Raw genomic sequence first — 5500 nt, forward strand, 5'->3', positions numbered from 1 at the left:
TCTTCTTCTTCTTCTTCTTCTTCTTCTTCTTCTTCTTCTTCTTCTTCTTCTTCTTCTTCTTCTTCTTCTTCTTCTTCTTCTTCTTCTCTGTCTTGTAAGAAATTTATGTTTCCTTTTCATTTCTGATTTTTTTTTTGCAAAGAACATAGAATTTATTAAAGACTCTTCATCCACAGCACTGATTCTGAGAATGAAATAGGAAACCACTGCCAACAGATTCCGACCCTCTGTACTGAGACCCGTGACTGCACAAGCTCAGGATCTGGCATACAGGACAGCATCCCATGCAGAAGACTTGGGGTCTGACTGCTGACCCCCCTTGTCTGTGGAAGGAATCAATCAGGCCAGGCCCTTTTCTCCGGGTGCTATCCCATGGGACTCACCCAGCACAGACCCAGGAAGCAGATCAAGTGCTGTGATCCAGTAGCATGTTCCCAGGGGGGCAGGCAGAGCCAGGCCAGAAGGAACACAGGTGTCCTGGGCAGTGTCTGGTGGGCCTAGCTGATGACCCATGCCTCAGGCTGGGAGGGTCAATGTTGGGCTTGAACCACTAGCTTTTGAGTTCAGGAGAACAGAGAGTGGCTGGCAGGACTGTCCCCACCATGACCACAGATCTCTGAGTCTGGCCAGGACACCAGCCCTCTGGTCTTCCTTACACTAGGGCCAGTAGAGCTCACAGCTGTAACAGCCAGGACCCACTGGAAAGGCAGGTCCCAGAGGCAAGGGGAGGGAGAGATGTCCCAGCTGAATTGGGAAGTGGGCAGATCATATCTGCAACTCCTTTCTTGTCCCATCACCTCCCTACTCCTATAGCACTTGTCACTCTTCAATGAATAGGCAGGAGCCTGAATAAATAGTAAATGCCTCCCAAATCCTGGGTTGGGAGAGGAGGTGGCAAGGAGGCAAGTGCAGAGTCCTGTGTGTCCAAGAAGAGCCTGACCGGGCAGCTCCCGGGCCATGGGACAGCAGGCTGGGTTCCCACGGGGTCAGTCTGGGACGAGTCTCAGAACCCAACCCCCATCCCCAAGCCACCTGCCTGGCACAGAACTCCAAGCAGATGGTGGCACCTGCTCAGGTCGCCCCACCCCCGTACTGCAGGGCCAGAGCACCTGACCAGACAAGACTTGCACCTGTGACTGCCGCCACCTGTGCAGGGCACAGGGGACACCAAGGCCCAGACAGGCTGTCCTGGTGCCAAGATTCAGGCCACAAGCTCTGCTCTACCTTCAAGAAAGAGGATCTTTCTTGTAGTCTAGGCTGGTCTTGAATCCACTATGTAGCCCAGGCTGGCCTCACACTTGATTACAGCTGTGTGATGTCATACCCATCCTGATTTTTGGCTTGTTTTCTTTCTCCTCTGATTATTATTATTATTTTTTCTTTCTGGTACTGGGGATTGAACTCAAGACCTTCAGCTTGCCAGGTGGTTATGCTCCTGAGCTGTCTCCCTGGGCCCCTCTGATTAATTTTTGTTCTTTTTATTTTTTAAAAAGAGTTTTTCTTAATTGAGAGTTTCTGGATTTTGTTTTGTTTTCTCCCTTTCCCTCTCCATCCCTCCCTCTCCCTCTGTGTCAGTCTCTCTCCTTCCCCTTCCCTCTTTCTCTCAGGGTCTTTTTGTTTTTGTTGTCTTGAGACAGGGTTGCTAGGTAGGTAGCTCAAGGTGGCATTGTGCTCACTGTGCATCCCTAGTTAACCTAAGGCTTGTGGCGCTGTCCTGTTTCAGCTGCCCAAGTGCTAGGATGACAGGCTCGTGCTGCAATGCCTCACCTGAGCTCAGGGTTTCATGCACAGGTGGGAGGTGCTGCATCCCTGAGCTTTTCCCCAGCCCCTCTCAATTAGACCCCTAGCCCAGTAACCTTTAATCTTCTTTTCTAATGTAATTTGATACTATAAACTTTTCTTTAATATGCTAATGCTTTATCGTAAACTAATGCTTTAGATTTATCATAAACTTTGACACATTAGCATTCAATTTTAATTTCTAATTTTCATTATATCATCTTTAACCCATGGATTATTTAGAAATTCAAAGTTTTTCTAAATATTTGAAGTGTTATATTTTGTTATTCTTTTTTTTTTTTTTTTTTTTTTTTTTTTTGTATTTTAGGACAGGGTCTACAGGGTCTACAGGGTCTCACTGCATAGATTGTACTCTCAGTGATCCTCCTGTTTACAGCGTCCCAAGACCTGGGATTACAGGCGCACGCCACCATGCTCAGTCTCAATTGCCATCTCAGCACATCCCGGGGCTGGGGCCGGCACGGGAGGCCCAGGGATTGAACTCCCAGTCCCTGCATCTGCCTAAACAGGCTCTTTAATCCACTGAGCTATTTGGCCGGCCCTTGTCATTCATTTTTAACTTAATTAAATTATAGAATATGTGATAGGTAGAGTAGAGGTTTTAGAAATCTGTTGAGCCTTGCCTTATGACTGAGTACATGGCATTTAAAAATGATTTATGTTTGTTTGAAAAAATAAGTGGCATCCAGAATTGCAACTTAGTCTTCTCGCATCTGCTTGGTGTATGAGCTCCTCACAGGGGCACACTGATGTCTCTGCAGCCAAGTCTGTTTCCTTTTGTGATCTCACTACCTTTGGTTGTATGTGTGTGCAGTGTAAGAAAAGTCATTTTATAATTACTATGCATTTATTTTAAATTTATTTACTAATTATGGCAAATGATATAGTAATAAGATGTATTTCCTCATGAGATAAATTTTACTAAGCAAAATGGGAGATGATCAAAAGAATAGTACTGGGTGCATAAAGCTTAAGTCGTAAGGGACTGAGGAGAATCTAGCAGGTAGCAGAGGGCTTGCCCCTTCCCCTGCTCCTGGCCCCGCAGCCCTGGGTCCTGTCGTCTGGGGAGTGACACCACCTTCCCCGTCAGCCCAGCTATAAACCATGCCAGCCCATCCCAACAGGACTCTTGTTGGTTCCTTCTTGGCTGCTTCCCACAGCCCCCCGTGACTTCTCTCCTCCCCAGTGGGGCCTCCAAATCTGTTGTCTGCAGGAACTGTTCTGCACTCAGAGCTGGCTCAGCTCCCCTGTCTTTTCTACTTAGGGGCTCTCCAGCCTGGTGAGCAGTAGCCCAGTGCTCCCACCTAGCCTGCCTTGTCTGCTTCTCCACAAGAGCAATGCACTGTCCCCTGTGGTGCATGCTGCTAGCTTCTGCTAGACTTTGCAGGCCGCCCCTCTTCTGGGGCAGCCTTGGCCTTACTTTCTGCCCAGGACTTACTGAGCCACTGAGCCGGAGATACCACTGCCTCCAGAGAGCCTTCACCCAACAAAACAGATGGTGTCCAGGGGGCTGGGAAGATAGCTCAGTAGAATAAGTGCTTGCTTGGCAAGTGCAAGGGCCTGAGTTCAATCCCCGGTTCCACCAAAAAAAACACAACAAACAGATGGTGTCCCTGGGTCCCTCAGGGCTCCTCCTCTGCACTTGGAGTTCCTGGAGAGCAGGGAGTACTTCTAGGTCATCCCTGGTGATGTGAGAGAAAAATGCGTGCTGATGGTGAAGACTATCTAGCTTCAGAATCCAAGGGACATGGGCAGTGTGAGAAACTGTCTTCCTGCACCTCTTCCCAAAGTACCCAAAACTGCCCTGGCTGGCAGAGGGTGTGGGACAAGGAGACTGTGCGTGGGTGCCGGCCAGAGCAGATCAGAAAAGGACCATGGTATTAAATTACATCTGGTTAAACTTGGAGAGCAGCCAGGTGGCTTTTTTTTTTTTTTTAAGGCTATTCATCAATTGTTTCAAGCCCACTAAGTAGTCTTTAAAATTGTTTTATGACCATATTCACTAATAAGCAATGCCGTAAGAGGGGGAAAGACTCTTAAATGCTTCCTTAAATAAAAGGCATCTACTTATGATACTAAGCCTGTTTTTGGTACCAAAGAAACTCTGCTAAAGCATTTTCTCCTATTTGCCTTCTCTTGTTCTTTCCCACATGCCTGCTTTTCTCCACAAATACAGATCTTACAGTCTTTAGGACAGAGCAGCACGGGGAGAAGAACCCAGCAGCGTGGTAGGGACGGGACCCCAATGAAGAAAGGAGAAAAGGAAAGTCTTTTTCTCTGTTCATTTAATATAGTTCTAGATGGAAATACAAAGTATACATCAACTAAATCCAAGGCCGCCTTTCCTAAACTATATTTCACTGACCACTACTTCACAAAATGTTAAAGAAGTGTTTAAATGAACAAATATTTTTAAAGGCCTCCCTTTGAGTACCTATTGGTTCATTAAAGTCTCTGAGAAGTCCTGCAAGAAAAGACTGTTGAACTGCATTTAACCAAGCATTTCCCAATATTTATTTGATTATAAATATCCTTTTGTATGGAGCACCTATTAACAAGTGGCAGGAGCACATCATTTGGATCAAAATAGGACTGAAAGTAGCCTGGTCGGGTGGGCACATGTTTCATGCAATAAAGAATATTCTGCAGTAGCAGAGATTGAACATCTTAACCTAAAAAGAACACCAGATAAACTTGAAAATGCTGTTGTTATGGTTCATATCTAGATATAGCCCCTCATGCAGTCTTGGGGGAGGGGCTTTTTCTCTAGACCGCTGAATCTAGCTTGTGTGGGTGGTTCCTAGTAAAATGCTGGGATTAAGGGTGGGTGATTGGTGGATCAGCCCACCTAATTCCTGTCTACTGGACACAGTGTTAGGGGCAGAAAGTCTGTCTGTCTGTCTGTCTGTCTGTCTGTCTGTCGGTCCATCAGTCTGTTGGTCTGTCGGTCTGTCCGTCTGTCAGTCTTTCCTTGCTTTTGCTATCTTCCACCGCCATGAGCCGCTGCCCTCTGTCATGTGCCGCTCTGCCTTGGAGCCAGTCGCGTATGGACTGAAGCCTCTACACACTGTGAGCTGAGCCTTTTCTCCTTTCACCTGATGTGTTGGATATTGGGTCTCAGCAATGAGAGAAAAGTAGGTAAGACAGCTGTCCAGAACTCATAAAAAATCTACATTCGATTATGTGACAATGTTGTAAAATGCTGCACGACACATTAAAGTAATCAGATTATACCTCATTACCCTACAATCTTCTAATCACATATTTATATATTTTACATTATATCTGTAAGATGAGTCCTATTATAAATATTATGCTTGAATTGTAGAAGTATGCTATAACCCTTAACTATAAAGGATTCCATGAAATAAGGAAGTAACAGCTTTGGATAATGATACTACCAGGGTGAAAGAATGATTTAAAATTATAGTATCACAGAACTTCAGAGCGAAAGAATTTAGAGATAATTTTAACCCAGTAGTCTCATTTTAGAAAGAAGAAAATTGACAATTATATTTGAAGTCCTCGCAGAGAGGAATGGGAGCAAAAGCACAGGAACGATGGGGAACATTTTGCATAGCATTTTCCCTCACGCTGCAGGTAGCAGGAAATAGTCAAGCACTCAGAGAAGCTGGGAGGTTAGAGTTCTATAAGAAGTCGTTTGAATGCGAGATGGTTGGCACACTTGTCTGTGGCAGAG

At 45.7% G+C, this 5500-nt stretch overlaps 1 long non-coding RNA gene across 1 annotated transcript in view; it reads left to right on the forward strand.

Moving 5' to 3' along the window:
• LOC111817643 overlaps window positions 1-704 on the forward strand; it is a 21043-nt gene extending 20339 nt beyond the window's left edge. Inside the window, exon 3 of the long non-coding RNA XR_002821786.1 lies at window positions 576-704. This is a non-coding gene — a long non-coding RNA (uncharacterized LOC111817643). The remainder of the gene's footprint in view (window positions 1-575) is intronic.
• The last annotated feature ends 4796 nt before the right edge of the window (window positions 705-5500 follow it).

Source organism: Octodon degus, unplaced genomic scaffold, assembly GCF_000260255.1.
Source record: "Octodon degus isolate 3935 unplaced genomic scaffold, OctDeg1.0 scaffold00065, whole genome shotgun sequence".
In the NCBI taxonomy this organism is placed as follows: domain Eukaryota; kingdom Metazoa; phylum Chordata; class Mammalia; order Rodentia; family Octodontidae; genus Octodon; species Octodon degus.